Below are 21,758 nucleotides of genomic sequence, written 5' to 3' on the forward strand. Positions count from 1 at the left end.
TACAAAGGAACTTACCATTAAGTTTCATGATCGTACGGCAAAAGCCAACACAAACTTTTATATTTTGAATTTTAATAGCATTGAATTTAGATTTTCATTTGCAAACATAGTATCTTTGAAGAATACTCTTCAATGACAATTACAGGCGCTAAACTTATTATTGTACAACAACGACTGATAAAAACATCTCTAGTCGTTCTCTTCAAAAATCTGCAGTAAATTTAAAAGATATCTGGAAAAAAATTTTATTGAAAAAAAAATTATAAAAATTCGTTAGTATGAACACAAGTTGTTAGTATTTATTAATCATGTCTTCATCAGCTTCATCAGCTAAAACATAACAGCGAATCATAAATCCACTAATATCATCAAAAACTAATAAAACAAATGTTTTCATTTAATTAAACCTTAACTTAACTTAAGGCCTATCTTAATTCTTATTGCCATTTAAATTAAACTTTTTTGAACTTAACAGATCATCAAGGTTTTCCTTGGATCTTTAATTCACTTTCATCTAAATTAAATTTAATTTCCTTAATTTTATATCCTGATCATCAAGGCTTATCCTTGGATCAAATAGAACAATTTTGTTCTCCCCGTCACAATTAATAAAGTGTCTAACGACATCAAATGTCGATTCACTACCCAAACCCTTCCTCAAACCCAGGACTATTAGAATTTTTCAATCACACTAACCATCCTAATTAGGATAAACAGTGAAGAACTTCGGTTATTCATCCTTCACTTGACCACCCTCTTACCTGACCCAGGATAATACTTAAACTTAGTAAGTTTAAAATAGTATCTAACGAACTACTTGTGTTCTAATTGTACCTGAACCTTGAGGATCGTTTTACTATTTTCCAACGCTTGATCACAAACTCTACCCCTAAGTAAGATTAAGTAAGTTAACACCTTAACTTATACTAGCTACGAGAAAGTAAAAATCATTCTCAGGAATCGATATGTACTTTTCTCTCCAACCCTGAAATACATGACCCAAGTTAGGCTAACCACAAAAAATTGTAAGAACTAACAGTTTAGCACATTAAAAATCACTAATCCCAATATTGCATCCGTCATCTCAAAATCTTTTGTCACTAGACAATATAGGAAATAAACAAACAATCATATTACACAATTGTGAAATAAACAACGAAAAATATGATCTCGTAATCACTCCACAAAAACAAACAATAGGATATATCAGAACAAAACGAGAGACAATCACAAGGAAAATTTACAGCAAACAAAGACCGATTACTCGAAAAATATTTTCAAAACTAAGAAACGTAGTCTCCGAATCAGAAACCAGTAATTTAGAAGAGCTTTACAGATTAAAAAACTCCGTGAATAAAAATTATCAAGTTTATGATACAATATATTTTTCTGATTCAGAAACCACATCACAATAATCAATACAAGGAAAATGAAGAATAAAAAAGACATACAAAAACAAACCAGTACGTCTATACAATTGGAATAATCAATAAAACACATTGAAAACTACACATCAACAGTCATAAAACACAAAAATGAGTCAAAATGAAGAAAGCAAAGACAAAAATCTATTCATCCACTTTTAATAATTCACTCACTGATGATAGAGGACAAACACAATTTTGTCAGGAAACAGCAGAACTTCCAGAAAGAAAATTCAAAAGACAAATTTTTGATCACTATTTAAAAAGAATAAGTAAAATAACACAACAGTACGGAATCTATACCATAGAAATCAAATCACCCAGTAAGTTTCAAGGTAGATATCAAACAGAAGACGTAGATATAGAATTTTCAAAATCATTCACAGAATACATAAAAAATATACAACATCAAAACTCACAAAGAGCGAATTCACTATTCAATAACAATGTATTTTCAATAATGTATAGTGATCTATCTATACTAGGAAAAACAGAATCTCAAGGAAATTCACCAGTTCAAACATCTAGATACACAGCGGTAAGACATGAAATTGCAATATTCTCCGAATTTTCAAACACAATCCGTGAAAATTTAACCAGTAACGAAGTTTCGCAGAAAGTTAATCACGATTTACAAAAAACTTAGCCTGGTTTATCATTGATTTTTTCACACATAATATTGATTTAATCTCACAAGCAAGAAAAAATTTTAGACGTCAAAATTCTATTGATGAAACAGTCTTAGCAGAACAATCAGATTATGTTTGGGACCCTGTTTGGTCTCATCCACGTTTCCTGAACATACCAACAGATATTTCAAGTCAAGTAATTAGCACAACTTCTATTAACAAAGATTATATTGAAGTATATCCACTTACAATTGGTGCAACACCTTTAAATAAAAATTCATTTCTACCCGATAGACTAGGAAATTTTAGTTTAAACTCAACCCTCATACAACAAGAAAACTAAAGTGGAACTAGAATTCTTACACAACAAGATATTCAAACACCATCACATTTCGTAAATGAAGAAGTAGTTGAAACAGTAACAACAACAGCACAACAAAGTATTTCACCAATACATCCAAATCTTACAGCTCCAAGACCCAAAAAACCAACATTACCACAGGTAACATTACAATCTACGGTTAAACCCTCCGTTGTTCCAAAACATTCACAAATGGATTACCAAACGTTTAGACCAATGACGAAACCAACACAAAAACAAAGAACATTCACTAGAAATAATTTTGCAGAACATGTAAATAGACCACAAACAACTAAACACTCTCGTGCAAACACGCAAAAACATATATTTTCACAAAGAAAAAACTTCCAGCAACCGACATCAAACTCAGTAAACTTTAATGATAACCCACGATTTTCACAGACTAAAGTGAAAATTATCCATTTTTCCAGCAAAACAAAATTTTTAGACAGCAAAACAAGAATAGACATCAAACACCTTATTACACATCTAATTATCTTTCATCAGATGATGAAGATTATTATAACCAAAATAATCCACAATGTTATCAAAATCAAAGACTCCACTCTTACCACGTAAACCAGCCAGATATTTTTGAACCACATACACAAGAACAACATATGCGACAACCTAGCCTAAATGTAGCATCTCAAAATAATAATTATTATTCACAAAATCCAGTTAGTACAAATTCTTATCAACCAACCATATGCGAAATGAAATCCCGCTACCCTATTACTTATAACAACATCAAAATACAAAGAGTCAACTCACAATTTTTTCACAAATGCCAAATGCCGCAGAATCAATTCAAATGACTATGAATCCATACCTAATGGGTGGATCGTCAATAACATCAAACAAGCCATTAATGGTATTTACAGGTACAGACCTACCTTGAATATTCTGTAGAAGATTATTTAAATGCAGTCACAGCAAATCTAATCTTAAATATAGGACCTGAACCAATAAATAAACAATTTCACCAAAATTGGATACATAGACGCACAGCGTTAAAACAAACCACACTTGATGGCGCAGCTCAAAAATGGTTTTCAGTTTTACCTACAGATATAAAATCAGATTGGAAAATATTCACACAAAAATTTTCAAAAATGTTCGATTCAGAAAGGAAAAAACCACATCAAAGAGTTTTATGCAATGAAATTCGTAGACTACCAAACGAAACGATCAAACAATTAGCAGTAAGGATCGAAACACTATTCCGGAAAGCATATTCACTCAACGCACATGATTATAAAAACACAAAAATGACAGAGATTTTGATGATGACTCTAACACCTCGATTACGAAAAATAGCAATTAAAAAGAGAGCATTACAGCCTTCCTCAATTCGAGAACCAGATTCAGATTTTAGAAAACTAGTTGATAAACTAGAACAAGCAGAAATCACTATGAAACTAGAGGAAACAAAAAACCTCAAACTACAATATGTGAGTAATATTCAAACCACTATAACACAAATAAAAAGTATACACAACTCAGATATAGATTTATCCGAAAAATCACTGAAATTTTGAATATATACGAGAAAAAACCAAATTTTAAAGGTAAACGATCATTCAAAAAATGGTGTAACTATTGCCGAAGATACGGACATAGCATTGCTGAATGCAGACAAAACAACAAGAAAACCAGATTAAAGCACAAAAACACAAAGAACCAAACAAATCATTTTATCAGTACATGAAAAAAGATCAAAATTTACCAAATAAAAACATTCACAGTAATAATAGTTCTGGGAAACCACTTCCAATCAATTCAAATTAATCAAGAAATCAATCACCCTATAACTCTTATTACAGAGGCAGATCACCAGACCAAAGAAATTCACGTAAATTCTCACAAAAAAGATATAGTCGATCAAATAGTCGAAATAATCAGTATCGAAATAATTATTCTCAATCAAGCTTAAACAGACCAGATTATTCGTTTAAAACCAGTTCCCATTCACATTCTAGGAATAGACACTACTCCAATGATAGATCAAGAAATTCATTGTACAATAGACATAGATATCATTCCAACAATAGAAATAGAAGCTACTCAAATAATCGAAAGCAACGACATCAAAACAAAAGATCACGAAATTATTCAAACAACAGATCAAATCACCAAAGATCTAACTACAATAATTATCAAAATAGATCACGAGATAACTCACAAAATAGGAATTCAAATTATAACAATAGAGAAAGAAACTACTCTCAATCACCTCATAGGAAAAATACACGTTATCCCGATTCTCAAAACAAATATAGAAGCAATACACCAAAACATCAAAGACAAATAAATCAAGTACGAACAACTGAAGAAACAGAAAATGATGAATTACAATTAAATCACTTCAACTGCGAAACTACAGACAGTGAAAGCGATACAGAAACGCAAATTTAGTCAACATGATCGAAGTTGAAAATGACTATGAAACTGTTACGTACGAACAACCATTTCATTCTCATGTCTATGAAAATCAATTAGAGCTTCTTTTAGATTACTACAATAGACCTAGAAGTAGTAAAATACCAATCAAGCAAATAGTAAATGATATAACGACATTACACGAACCTGAAAAAGAACAAGTACCATGTTCTAGTACAAATCACTTTTACCAAAATATATCAAAAAAATCACCAAACGAAAAAACTTGGACAATTCCATTTCTTTTAGAAAGTCCAAAAAAAAAGAATTTCAATCACCAGACCTTGTAATAGACTTTTTATAGACTCTGGAGCAGAATCAAATATCACTAATTTTCCAACTTGGAATGAAATCAAAATTCTACTCCCGAAATTAACACCTGTAAAAATAGCCAGTAGACTAGCAACAGCACAAGGCTCAACCTTAACAAATTATGGAAAAATTCAATTTTTCCTCGTTCCCACTAAAACAATGGAACAAAACAAACTCCTACATAAACCGTTTAAACAAACATTCCATATCACAGATATAAAGCAGAATAGTATTGTAATCCCATTCATCACAAAATACATACCAACTATTAATATACTAGACAGCAAATTTAATATGAAAGATAAATACACAAGAATGCAAAACACCGCTTTAACATTCTTTTCAAAGTTCTATCCCATTTGTAATAAAGGAAGAAAACATCTTAAATCACTCTCAGGATACATTTATGTATTCCCGATCAAACAAGTTCATCAATATGACAAAAATCAAAAGAGACAACACCTCTATATGTCTGACCTTGAATTTAGACCATTTCACAAATTTTTTAGAGTAGCAATTTCATCCATAAAATACATGAAGAACTCAAATTCTGACATTATTGTATACATGTATACAATAACTCACCATATAAAATAACCCTACCTCTAGGACTCCTAGGATATTGTGAAACTAATAAAACAACTTCTCCTACAAAAGAAGTAGCATATAGAGTAAATATTATGTTACAACTATTAGATATATGCCAATCAACAATTCTTGACGAAGAATTATCAATAAATAATATAATAAGCAACGAAAACAGAAACACAGACTATTTCACAAAAACACATTATTTTAAACCAACATTCAAAATATCAGACTATACAGGGGAACAACAAAAAATCTTGACAATGGTCAATTTTCAACACTCTCAAATAACACGGAATGAATTTGAAAAATTAGTCGATTTACTATTAAGATACCCAACAGTTTATGCGTTTATGCCACATCTAAATTCAACGTTGGAAAAATAAATTCACCACTTCATCTACCCTTGAAACCTGATGCAGTTTTCAAAAAACAAAGAGCAACAAAGTCCCAATCCACTTACATGACAAAGTTAATAGATTACTTGAAATTCTAGAACAATACGAAATCATATCTCCAGTAAATAAAGAAGAACTACACACTAATAATAATCAGTATCAAAATAATTATTCACGATCAAGCTTAAACAGACCAGATTATTCGTTTAAAACCAGTTCCCATTCACACTCTAGGAATAGACACTATTCCATTGATAGATCAAGAAATTCATCGTACAATAGACATAGAAATCATTCCAACAATAGGAATAGAAGCTACTCAAATAATCGAAAGCAGCGGTATCAAAACAATAGATCACGAGATTATTCAAACAACAGATCAAATCACCAAAGATCTAACTACAATAATTATCAAAATAGATCACGAGATAACTCACAAAATAGGAATTCAAATTATAACAATAGACAAAGAAACTACTCTCAATCACCTCATAGGAATAATACACGTTATCCCGATTCTCCAAACAAATATAGAAGCAATACACCAAAACATCAAAAACAAATAAATCAAGTACGAACAACTGAAGAAACAGAAAAAACTGAATTACAGTTAAATCACATCAATTGCGAATCTACAGACAGTGAAAGCGATACAGAAATGCAATTTTAGTCAACATGATCGAAGTTGAAAATGACTATGAAACTGTTACGTACGAACAACCATTTCATTCTCATGTCTATGAAAATCAATTAGAACTTCTTTTAGATTATTACAGTAGACCTAGAAGTAGTAAAATACCAATCAAGCAAATAGTAAATGATATAACGACATTTTACGAACCTGAAAAAGAACAAGTACCATGTTCTAGTACAAATCACTTTTACCAAAATATACCAAAAAAACCACCAAACGAAAAAACTTGGACAATTCCATTTCTTTTAGAAAGTCCAAAAAGTAAAGAATTTCAATCACCAGACCTTGTAATAGACTTTTTATAGACTCAGGAGCAGAATCGAGTATCACTAATTTTCCAACTTGGAATGAAATCAAAATTCTACGCCCGAAATTAACACCTGTAAAAACAGCCAGTAGACTAGCAACAGCACAAGGCTCAACCTTAACAAAATATGGAAAAATTCAATTTTTCCTCGTTCCCACTAAAGCAATGGAACAAAACAAACTCCTACATAAACCATTTAAACAAACATTCCATATCACAGATATAAGGCACAATAGTATTGGAATCCCATTCATCACAAAATACATACCAACTATTAATGTACTAGACAGCAAATTTAATATGAAAGATAAATACACAAGAATGCAAAACACCGCTTTAACATTCTTTTCAAAGTTCTACCCCATTTGTAATAAAGAAAGAAAACATCTTAAACCACTCTCAGGATACACTTTTGTATTCCCGATCAAACAAGTTCATCAATATGGCAAAAATCAAAAAAGACAACACCTCTATATGTCTGACCTTAAATTGAGACCATTTCACAAATTTTTTAGAGTAACAATTTCATCCATAAAATACATGAAGAACTCAATTTCTGACATTATTGTATACATGTACACAATAATTCAACACATAAAATACCCCTACCTCTAGGACTCCTAGGATATTGTGAAACTAATAAAACAACTTCTCCTACAAAAGAAGTAGCATATAGAGTAAATAATATATTACAACTATTAGATATATGCCAATCAACAATTCTTGACGAAGAATTATCAATAAATAATATAATAAGCAACAAAAAAAGAAACACAGACTCTTTCACAAAAACACATTATTTTAAGACAACATTCAAAATATCACACTATACAGGGGAACAACAAAAAATCTTGACAATGGTCAATTTTCAACACTCTCAAATAACACGGAATGAATTTGAAAAATTAGTCGATTTACTATTAAGATACCCAACAGTTTATGCGTTTATGCCACATCTAAATTCGACGTTGGAAAAATAAATTCACCACTACATCTACCCTTGAAACCTGATGCAGTTTTCAAAAAACAAAGAGCAACAAAGTCCCAATCCACTTACATGACAAAGTTAATAGATTACTTGAAATTCTAGAACAATATGAAATCATATCTCCAGTAAATAAAGAAGAACTACACACTAATAATAATCAGTATCAAAATAATTATTCACGATCAAGCTTAAAAAGACCAGATTATTCGTTTAAAACCAGTTCCCATTCACACTCTAGATCAAGAAATTCATCGTACAATAGACATAGAAATCATTCCAACAATCGGTGCAGCATTACTACAATCTCACAATGGAACAAATAAACTAAATCTCATATCAGCAAATTTTCGTCTATTTACACAAGCTGAATTACGACTCCCTACTCTTATGAGAGAATGCTATAATATATACTCTTACAGAATATGAAATTTTGATACTTGGATCAAAACATCCAACAATTTTATTTACAGATCACAAACCTATTAGATTCCTTGTTATACAAAAATAAAATCCAAACCATAGAGTTTACAGATTTCAATTATTTTTAATGAAAATTCCAAAGTTACACATAGTATGGACAGCAAGAAAAAACCTTGCACTGCCTGATACTCTTAGTAGAAATACACCACCTGATCTACTAACAAGGAAAACAACATTTGAAATACCTCAAAATATAAAATTTTTTCTCGCTAAATATGAAACTTCACCACGATTGGAACGTAAATATGCAGAAAAAACAGACATCGATCAATCACAAATAAACAATCTACAACACTTTCCACTAGATTTAGATTGTCAAAAAAATCACTATGAAGTTGATTTACTAAGTACATCTACATTTAAGCCGATTCCATAATCACATTGGATCAAAAATAATACTCAACAAAAACAAATTAAACAACAACCACATAAAAAGATCTCATTTCCTTTAATAGAAAAGGAAAAACTGACTGATACAATGAATTTATCAGGACCGTTACCAAATGATTCAAAATACACGATAAACCAAGTTTTTAATCTTCATGACCCAATTGATACAATACCCCTATCAAAGATAGAAATAGAAAACATTTTCCCACCAGCAACAGAAAAAATTACACTAGAATTATTACAGAAATATCAAAACCTCGATCCCGTCATCAGACAGCTAAAATCATGGCACAAATATAAAAAACCAAACCAACCAAAGCTGATACCACAATCTTAGGAAACAAAACACTCCTTAGATACTTCAGAAAATTCATTAATACTGTTTCATTTGAAAACACAGATATTTTAGAAAATCAAACACCTGATTGTAAAGTACCTTGTCTACTCTTAAGCATGATGTTAATAGCATTCAATACTTCACATACCCTACACACTAAAGGACATTCAAGATCAGAAAAGACATACTCTAACTTTATTCGAAGTTTTTAGTTCCCAAATGCACCAATTTGTGTCAAAGTATTATGCAACGATTTTATAACATGCCAATTAAATAAACCTACCCAAATCAAAAACAAATTGCAGAAAAACAAGATTTTAAAGGACAAAGTCTATTTTTCAATCATAGAATCTCATTTGACACAAAAGGACCAATTTCACCATCCTCAGAAGGAAACTCATTTATAATGGTCATTGGTGATGCATTTACGCACTATGTAGCACTCAACCCAGTACCCCATTGTAATGCTTATTATGCATATACAACACTCTACGAACAATGGATAGCTAAATTCGGATTACCCGAAATACTAGTCACAGACAAGGGCACAGTGTTTAATAATAACGAAATTATCACATTATTCCACTTATATAATATCAAACATAAACCACGTACATCTCATGCACCTTGGACAAATGGATTAGTCGAAGGTATGAACCGTTCATTACAAGATATCTCAGATGTATCATTAAGGGAAATGATACACGATACACTGAACGGTCAATAGATGTAAAGTTATTTCCCTTACCATATAATTCACAAATTACAACAACACAAGGAATGTCACCATATGAAATGTTATTTAACCAAAAACCACGTAAACCAATAATAATTACAGCAAACGCCCTTGCAGCAAACGCTCTTCAATTTTTTACAAACTACCACTACATACCCACGATGAAGATCCTTTTCATCATCCTGAAATTTTAAAACTAGCTTCCGGTACACAACACACCGAATGGATTTTAGATAGAGAAAAAAAAACACAATGAAATTTATCAAAAAACAATAAAAAAAACTGTTACAAAGACAAAACATAAATAACCAAATCAATTCACGCTTCACACTAGCAACAGATTTAAAAATCGGAACATTTGTTTTGATTACCAACTTTACGACACAAAAAGGAATTTCTAAAAAACTCCAACCACTCCGAAAAAGACCATACCAGAAAAAGCTTCCAAAAAATTACAACCACTCCGAAAAGGACCATATCAATTAATTAATAAACCCACTGATGTAACATACAAACTGAATGACCCAAGTAAAAAAGAAATTGTTCAGCATCGAAATAAGCTATTACCCTCTTACCCAAAAGAATACGCACTCCGTGAATTAACTCAACTATATTTTTTCACAGGTTTAAAAATTGTTCAAAACAATTCAGAAATTGAACCAAATCAAAACACTGACAAACAAATGAATTCAAAACCAACCCAGCAAAAAGAATTGGTTCACCAAACATTTTCTAAACCAGAGACAAAAATATCTCAAAAAGAAAGAAAAAATAGGAAAATGAGAGAAAAAATTCTACCACAGGATCAAAAGGAAAAATCTGAACGTAGAGAATCATCACGACTTAGAAGTCAGCCACGAAAAAATTATAAAACATTCATTCCACAATCTAAAATATTGAAGATAGTTGAATTTCAAGAATAACTTTAATTTTAATTGACATTTTCACCTTCTTTTTAATAATTTTGAACATACACACTTTCAAAATAACATCCTGAAAAACACATGAACAAATATTGTTCAAAATCAGCCAATAGAAATCATTCCGAGTCATCATCTTATTTATAATAACACGACTTTATTAGTCGACAAATCACCTCCAAGAATTAGTCGACAATTAGTCGACAAATCACCTCCAAATTAGTCACCTCCAAGAATAACTATAACTATAACTTCGAGACCTCCAGGTCAAAAATAAGCAAACCGCTACAAATTGACAACTAAAATAAACACAATCTCAAAATTACAACCCTCCCCTATCAAGTAGTACAAAGATCAACAATTTTCCCAATCTAGAAATCAAAAAACTTTCAAGCAAAAATTAAATTAAATTAAAGAACAAAACGCACATGATCACTTAGCCAAAAGTACAAATTTTTCGTAGATACCCCCAATCATTCCATAAATAAAAACAAAACCAAGAAAATCTCCCCGACACCACAAAATAGCCCCTCAACAAAATCCAACCCACTTGTCAAAAAATCAATAAATATTCCGACCACACTCGAGTTTAGCCCCAAAAATTTTTAAAAAAATTCGACAGAACGAATCATTTCTTAAATGTTTCTTTCTGCGACGGTCGACAAACTTAAACAAATATTTTCATAATATTTTTAGCTGATACTTTAGAAACCTTAATTATTCTTTTACTAACTTTTTGCAACCTTTTTCTAATTTTTTATTCCCTATTCGAAGTATATGTACCTTTCCCAAATCGTTGATAACCTCCTCAGGTACGATAATTCAAAAACTATTTAAATGTTTCGAAAGTTATTTAGTAGAACCGATGTTTTTCTCCTATTCATTATTTTTCTCACCTTTTTAACATCACTCGTAATGACAATATGCAAATGTAAAAAAAATTAGCAACCATTCTTTTATTTCTTTTTATTGAAGAATACTATAGTAAACATTAAATTTTCATCATAAAAAATTCAACCCTGCAAATTTTTCCAAAAATTGCTAATCATAAACCAGTCCCCACCGACAACATCCCAAGAACACCCAACAACACCTACAAATACCCAAAATCCCCAATCATCCACACGCATTTCTTTCCAAGACAATCCATATACTTTTGAAGAAAGACACGCACGATTATCCGAACCATTAGAACCAGTTGTTCGCCAAATACCTTTGAGAGAACCGCAATACGAACCAACATATAACATATACCCACATCTACAACAAGATCTTAACAGTGTAAGACACATTAGCCAAAACCAAAAAACACTTGAAATAAATAGACAAATTATACATCCAAGACGAAACAGAAATTTTCAAACTTCCAGAAATCATTTTAAAATACCTCAGTCATCAAAACCAAGTCCTTTAGACCTTTCTAGTAGCAAACTACCAGATACTCCCCCAATTGCTTCGAAACAAAGCACTTCAAATTTTCCATCAGACTACTTAGGTTCAACTCCCACATCAGAACAAATCCGAGAAAATCCTTTTATTCCCCCAACAACTACAGAACGTCTTCCATATTGGGTAATGCACAGCTACACTCAAGGTGATTCAAATTTAGTAAACGACCCAATTGACGTTTCATCTATCAATATTACCAGAAACACTCTCCCTTCCTTCAACACCTTCTTTAAGTCAAATATCACCAACAATATTTCCCCTTAATTTTCCCACACATCTTGATTCACGATATCAAGAACAATCATCTAATAATATACCATTACGATTAGATTGGAATACATTAGTACCACCCCCACCATTATTTGGTCAACATCAAGAAGGTAGCAGACTACACAACTGGGCACTAAATAGATTACAATATAGACAAGATATCCACAAAGATATACAAGAACATAACATCCAAATACTTCAACAAAATAGTCTCACACTAAAATTCGAAAGAACAGTAAGACTAAACATTATTGTTCAACACCCATTTCCATTAGCCCTTCTAAATATAATAGCTCAATCTTTACCTGCCCCATTTATAACAACAGAAATAATATATATATATACGATAGATATACTAAAAAGAAAATCGGATAGATATTTTTTTAACCCATATTCAGGATTATCCTACAGATGTATATTCTAAGGATATTCACTTTTCAACACCTTCTTTTTCTTATTTTTTCCGAGCCAAATCAAAAATCCTTCTCCTCGCACAGGACCTCAGGATTTACTAGTAACACACTACTATTGTGAAGAAAACGAACAAAAAACACTACATAAATATGCTATCAATCAAGTACCACAATGTGAATCCAAATCACAAGCTATAGAAACCAAAAAAGTAATAGCTACGTTTCACTCAAAAGTCCGAGCGTAAACACTAACAGGATACAAATTCACAGCAACATTTTTCGAAAAGAAAGTACATTGTTCACAAGTTTCAAACGGAAATAAAAACAGATTAGACCACGAATCTTTCTACCAAAATAACATCAAAAAATTATTGCACCTCAGCCCTGAAGATTGTAAAAACGAACTAAAAAGACTCAAACTCACACCAAATAAAGGCACAAACAGAAAACTTGCAAAGTTTCAAGTTTTTCCTGACTCAACACATCAAGCCGAACTTGAAATCACAAAGGTCATATACGACTAGATACAAAATTTCCATTTCATGGAGCACATGGAAGATTAACATACGATCTTTATGATAAAAATTGGATACCACACATTGGAATAGATAATCCCTCAAACTGCAAAGCAGACACAAATTATAAAGGATACCAAGAAATAAAGTTTTTCGATTGGAAAAAACAACTTGAAAAAATACAACTTACACGCGACTGAAAAGATGACACAATACTTTATCAAGGAATCAGACTCCCTTGCAAAAACGACCAAGAATATTGCGATCCTACATACAAGCAACCATTGTTTGGTTTCCCGAAGAAACCTGCACAATTTTTCAAGTAGCAAAAATACACGCTAGAATGATTAAATTTCAACAAAATTATTTTATTGAATCAATCCCGTTTGCAGAGGTGAACTCTGATCAAAAAGACATACTAATCATAAGTTTAGAAACATCCACAAGAACTAAATTAACACGTTTCCAAATATACCCAGAAACAGAACTCGCATGCAAATACAACAAACCAATTTACAAAAGATAATATTCAGAAATTCTTGTCGAATACAAAAACGGTTTCGACATGAATGCAGGTAAACTAATCATACACCAAATGGCTTCATCTCATTCATATACTGATGAGAACTCATAAGTTTCAGTATAATTTCAAAAGAATGCAGGAAGAACCGGAGGAAATTTAAAACCACAAGATACAGAAATTACACGTTTACAAGAACTATCACTCATGAACAACACATATTTTGGCGCAATTTATTATGACATACAATTAGATATGAAATTAGATTATACGATAAGTAGAATTTTTCAAGAAATGACATTATCAGAATTAGAAACACTACACCAATTATGTGAACTTGAAAGAACGCAGATTCTACAATCACTCGCACTAGCAATTCTAAAAATACCATATGCAGGATACTTACTAACCGGAAATAGATCAAATTTCGTAGATTATGAAGGAAACATTATATGGTATTACACTTGTACCAAAAAAGTATCACCTTTATATGTTTTCGAAGATAAACGGTGTTATAGAAGAATTCCAAAATTCTACAAAAAAAAGTACATTTTGTGGATACACTTTCACAAAGAACTTATTTTTGGGATACAGCAGTCCCATGTGGATCAAAAAATAGCCACAATGTTGTACAATTAAACCCGGACGAAGACAAATGATACCTACTCACACCATATCCAACACTAAAGCAACCATTAAAAAAGTTTTCACCTGAAAGTATTAGAGCTATTGCCCGCAACCCGAATATTGATTTACAGTCGATCGGCATCTACTCTAAATCAGACATAAAACACCACATTCGTATACATAAATCTCAGGAACTACTTACAAAAATGGACACAATACAACGGCAATCAATAGATCAAAGTTTGCGCATACTTGCAGAATTAGCAGGATTTTCAGATATTTACGCACAAGATTACAGCGGATAATTTAAAGATATTAAAGATTACATTTATTTAAATGGCGAAAAATTTCGAACGTAGGATATATCAGCAATCAATTTTTTTTACTATTGTAAATCTGAAAAACGAACTTTTTGCCTTTCTAGGATGGCCCTATTACATCTTAGAAAGATTGACTATATTATATGCAATGTTTAATTTTATAGGCTTTTTTTTCTCTCTAATGAAAGGAATCTATAACCCATGCTTAACACATACACAAGTAAACAGACAAGCAAGCGTAGCACGTATTTTTTTTTGCAGGATTTTTTTCGATTTTTCTCCACATTTTTTTCGATTTTTCTCCACATAAACAAAATACTTTTAGATGCACAAATAAAAGAATATAATACAAAAACATCAACTACACCAAACACATATGACAAATCACAACACAACACAAACGCATCACCCACAGCACCATAATTACCAAGTTTAAATCATAATCACCCATTATCACTAGTACCATGATATATTAGAAATTTAGCACTCACAAACATTACACACTCAAGACCTAATTATACACAAATTTCAATTCACCATATAGTGACACAACAATCTCAAAGTGACAATACATATGAACAAATAATCTAACAGCCCTATACCACAAATTTCCAATCTCAGAACAATCATTTTTTTAGCCCACGATGAGCCGACAAGTTGGATCCCTTCACCGCTCAATTTCCCATCCAGCCAATCTCCAAAACCCAATTTCCATCATCCCACTTTTTGCTTTCCCGCCACCTTAATACATCATCAGGCATGGATTCTGATGCTAACTCAGAGATCACAGTTTTTCATACAATCTCTCAATTCGACAATTCAAATTTAGAAACGTCTGACGAATTCCCAAATTCCGAACCCAGCCCGTCAACATTTTTTCAACCCCCTTTCGACCCGTCCACTCCCAAGCCCAAACTGACTCCCCCTCTACTTTCTCTCATATTTCCCAAGTGACACCAACATACTCCCCTTTTACGAATGAACGCTCCAACAACAATTCCCCAGATAACACAGATATCATACGAACTGAACAATCTAATAACACTGCAACAACAAGTACAACACCCTCACACTCTAACCATTCATCAATTATCGTCAACCATAACGTCATCAAACTCACCAACTCCCACACCTTGTTCAGATTACACCCCTTCTTTAGCCCAATCCTCAACATCAACCCAATCATCATCCACTACTAACCGTAAAAAAAGAAATTTCAAAAAAAAGTTCCCCAATCATCCGTTTCTCTCCAAACCCGGAATAGCCCAAGACTACATAAATCATCCTGACCATACAAATACTACCAAATTTCTCCAATTATTTTTACCCTTCTTTCCTCAATATACATATACTCACTCCGACCCTCACACTGAACAACCCCACTATGTCGATGAGCATGTATTAATCCCCACACTCCATTGGACATCATATTATCACTTCTCAAACCCACTTTGTTCACCATTCATTAACACACCGCAAGAAATAGAAAGAAATAAAAATTACCTTTTCAGACTAACTACAGCACTAACACCTCGACAATTTACGCACGTAGGATACAAAAAGCTATTAAAAATGTTCACCGCACCCCGAGCTAATGAATATTCCATCGAGCACTATGATCATAATATCATCCGACCTAACCAAGATCAATTCCTCTTCCTCAATGACGACAAGTTTGCTAACCCGCAACTAGATAAAAAAAACATGATCACATCATTTCAGAAGCACTTATTGACATTCAAGCTTACGAATTGTTTTACGAAAAGTTTGAAACGTTCTCACTAACCTTCCACTTCTTAACTGCAAAAGAACAAGATTTGCAATATCGAAATAAAACCAACAAATTCGAAATAAAACTAACAATTCTTTCTTAAATAATTTTTTTTTAGTCTTTAGATCACGATCACCTACATGATCACATCATTTCAGAAGCACTTATTGACATTCAAGCTTACGAATCGTTTTACGAAAAGTTTGAAACGTTCTCACTAACCTTCCACTTCCTAACTCCAAAAGAACAAGATTTGCAAAATTCGAAATAATACTAACAAATTCGAAATAAAATTAACAATTCTTTCGTAAATGTTTTTTTAGTCTTTAGATCACGATCACCTACAAACAGAAAACAGAAAAACCAAATACAAAATTACAAACTCTTATAAATTAAAAGTTTCTATTAAGAAACCGCAATGAATGACGCAGTAAAATTTCTTCTCCACAGTAGTAAATTATATATAAATTTTTTCCCCAACATAGTAAATCTAAATACAATGAAAATAATTTAATAATTTCAACCCCCACAAAGCAGTAAATTTAAAATTTTCACTAGTAAAGTTATACAAAAGCAAGCAGTACTAACCTTTTCAAAGACGTTTCACTTGCACACAATATCTATCCACACTCGCACAGCTCGCCCACGTCGAATTGTTTAAAATAAGGATTTCAATTTTTTTTTATCTTTTACTAACATTAACTCAATCAAGCAATAACAAGTTTCAAACTTTCTTTTAACCCGGTTGGAAAGGAATTATACAATAATCCAAACTAACCAACGCAGCTTACTAAACACCATAAACCACAAACGATCAGCATGACAAAGAAAAAAAAACCCACGGTACCCAAACCGGATTAAACCAGCTTAAAGAACTGGATAATTTATTCTTTTGAAGACTATTGATAAGTCTAAATAAGAAAGAATAAAACACCAAAAAGTCAAAAGACAAAGCCAAACCAAACAATTTGGTTTTTGAGAAAAGGACACAACCAAAACAACAAAAGGAAAAACCAGTAACAAACACAACATAAAAGGTTAACACAAAATAGGACCCCATAAAAAACCAGCATCAAATCATACACTCACTCATGGCCTGAACCACCAGAAAAGGTAGTCCTGAGCATGCTTTATAGCCGACCTAACCCACCGTGCTAGAAACCACGCTTTGTGACCCACTCCCTATTTTTGACAAGAGCTACTCAAGTGTGAGTAACTCTTTAAAAATAACAGAGCTAAATTAAAAGCTTTTGTGATAAAAACTAATAAAAAATCATATCTAAAAACAAAACTAACTGAAAATTTATTTATGTAAATTATATAACGCATTATTATAGACCATACAGAATCACGGAGACGAGCATCAAGAAAGTAAGACGACCCCATCACACTCAACCCACAGAATGGCTAAACACAACCGATATGCCGCCCACAATCACAACTCAAATGATTTGAAGTACGACTTTTATCGAATCAGACTAATGATCACCTCGATGTTCAATACGTACAGATCCGAGTTACAGGGAATTCCCTCCAAACTCAAGCTTCACGCCATTCCCAAACAAGATCGGAACACAGTTCTCCGCACCAAACAAGAACAAACGAACAGAACGGAACAGAAATGAGGATAGCAAAAAACAAACGACAGTCATCCCTCCTCCGTTACAGATAGAAGTTAAAGAACAAAAAAAAACTGTGTAATTCCCGGATGGGTGGAACCAGATCCAAACTATAATTTATTATTGGTTATAATTTAGATATTTTATCCCTTTAAAATATTAAAGACTAAACAATCACACTCCATCAAACTAACAACCCACTTATTTGTAAGTGCTGAAATTACTTGTAATTTCAGCACCAGAGCAATTTGAATTTAACTTACATTTTAGTTGCTTTCTCCGAGAGACCGACTCATAACAAATCCAGTATACTCTAGATCTATTGAGACTAAGAGATATGAGAGTAAGATTAAGATCGGTATTAGACTAAGAAGTTGCACGAATCTATCCGGCCGAAAATATGATAGCGTGACGAGCAGACGGTGTACCCTATCTATGAGTTAGACCTCCCTCCCAACTCATCTGGTGCGACCAAAAGTCTCGAACGAGACCTTAAAAAACAAATTAGTTTTGAACTAACCAAAAAGATTAGACTTAGACAAAAAACATTATTCCGAACAATACGAGAACTACCCGGTATTGGAAAAAAACCTCGGACAAGAGACGATTTACGACTACAAAGGAACTTACCATTAAGTTTCATGATCGTACGGCAAAAGCCAACACAAACTTTTATATTTTGAATTTTAATAGCATTGAATTTAGATTTTCATTTGCAGACATAGTATCTTTGAAGAATACTCTTCAATGACAATGACAGGCGCTAAACTTATTATTGTACAACAACGACTGATAAAAACATCTCCAGTCGTTCTCTTCAAAAATCTGCAGTAAATTTAAAAGATATCTGGAAAAAAATTTTATTGAAAAAAAAATTATAAAAATTCGTTAGTATGAACACAAATTGTTAGTATTTATAAATCATGTCTCCATCAGCTTCATCAGCTAAAACATAACAGCGAATCATAAATCCAATAATATCATCAAAAACTAATAAAACAAATGTTTTCTATCAATTAAACCTTAACTTAATTTATAAAGGCCTTTCCTAATTCTTATTGCCATTTAAATTAAACTTTTTTGAACTTAACAGATCATCAAGGTTTTCCTTGGATCTTTAATTCACTTTCATCTAAATTAAGTAAATCGAAATAAATCGCGCGTTAATAGTCTCAAATTGGCCAAAAATCTTTAAAGCCCCATATCTTTGCAAAAAAGGATCACTAGCAAAATCTCTTTTCGAATTTAAGCCATCAACAATACTTTTTGAATGGTATAAAAAAGTTCAATCAAAAGTGAAAAAGTCGAATTTTGTCTGAAGAAAGAAAAAATCACTCCGAGCACAAATCTTCCGTTAATTTCTACAATATCTACAATACGGAAATACAGTACGGAAAATCTACAATACGGAAATTCACGTTTCAGTTATCAGGACGCCAACTTTTGCCGACACAAAAATGTTTTGCTTTCACAGCGCATTAAGCGCCAAGATAGTCTGAAATTATGGGTGTCCGGTAGCCCATAATTACATAAATATCTAGGTTTTTCGCTCCCACGAATCACGCATTAAAAAAAATCTTTGAGTTTCATGGCATTGAGAATTTTCAGGGTATTAGGAAACTTTATCGGATCAAAAATGGATTTTTTTTTATTTCTTCTCTTAAAATGATTGCTTATATCAAACCATATTTACCCTTTGAAGAAACTGTCTGCTCTTTAAAAAACCTAAAATTTGTTTGAACCAAATATTCTAATTAAAATCAGAACTTTATTTAAAAAAAAAACGATAATAAAACATGAGTAATTTTCCAATTCCCTATTTTAGCCTTCAGCTTTTAGTTTGGTAGTTTGAATGCATTAAGAGTCTCTCCTAGTATCTTATAACAATAACAGTGATGTATCTTTTTGATGACGACAATTTTCTGTCTTATTGGACTTCTGAGATGTACTCCAACCAGAGATAAAAATTTTTTTTTCACTTAAGCCAAATATATGAGTAGTTTTTTTTTCTCTGCACTAACTTCAATTTCAAGTCACAGTTTTTTGAAGGATTCTTCATACAATCTGGAAAGTTTTAAATTGGCCCAGAATTTTTTCCAAATTTAAGGGACGAAAACCCATGGTAAGATAATGGCTCAAATTGTTTTCAAATCCAGTGAACTTTTTCAAAATCACTGACCCTCAACCAAATTCAGTCCCCTTTACTTGAAGATTTAACCGCAAAGTAGACCAAGAAAAAACTTTTTTGATGAGTTTGGCCTCCTCTGCATATTGCACATGAGCCTGATCCTTGTTTTTTAAAACTAGTATTTATAATTAATTATATTCTTGATAAACTATCTCTGTAAAATACTTAGAACTAACCAATCATGATCCATGACTAACACTGACAATTATTTGTAATGCTGAAACTACTTGTAGTTTCAGCACCAGAACAATTTGAATATAACTCAGAAGACAGTTGTTCTCCTTTGGAACAAGTTCCAGATACCTAGCCCGCAAACACCAGTATACGCTAGATCTTTTGAGACTAGGAGATAAAAGAGTAAGATTAAGGTCGTTTTTAGACTGAGAAGTTGCACGAATTTATCCGGCCGAAAATAAGATGGCGTGACAAACAGACGGGGTACCTTATCTGAAATTACTCTATGAGTACGCTACTCAAGGCATAACTCAAAAGGCATGTTTTTTGTGCTGAGAAAAATAACAGATCTAGGATTGCTCTCAGTTGGAGACTAGAAAAAAAACAGACAACATAAGCAGTCAATGTATTGCAAAAAAACGCATGGAGATATTTTTGTTATTGATAATTCTCAAAAAAATTCTCCAATGTTTCTTAAATCTGTTTGTTCGTTTTTTTAAAAAAAATTATGATAGCAGTTGATTATACATCAATGAATTTTACAGTTTGTGGGGTTTAATTCGAAACAAACTAGTTAACTTTCGTATTTCGAAAAACAAACTAGTTAAATTTCGTAAATTTTTTGTATTTGGAAGTTTTCAGAAAAAAAGTTTTTCATTCTGACTCGTTATTTATAAATGGTTATAGAAAATATTAAATGATTTTTCTTGAAATAAATGAAATAAATGTCTTAGCTCTTTCCTTGGTTTTTCAGCCCTCTCCAAAAAAGCGAGATCAAATACAAAATAAATTGCATCTCGAGAAGTATGAAAAGAAAAACATTATTTTGCTCAAATTCAATTTAAAAAAAATTGATTACACAAAAAAAATGTCGATTGCATAAAAA

The sequence above is a fragment of the Symsagittifera roscoffensis genome, chromosome 4 (assembly GCF_963678635.1).
Source record: "Symsagittifera roscoffensis chromosome 4, txSymRosc1.1, whole genome shotgun sequence".
NCBI lineage: Eukaryota > Metazoa > Xenacoelomorpha > Acoela > Convolutidae > Symsagittifera > Symsagittifera roscoffensis.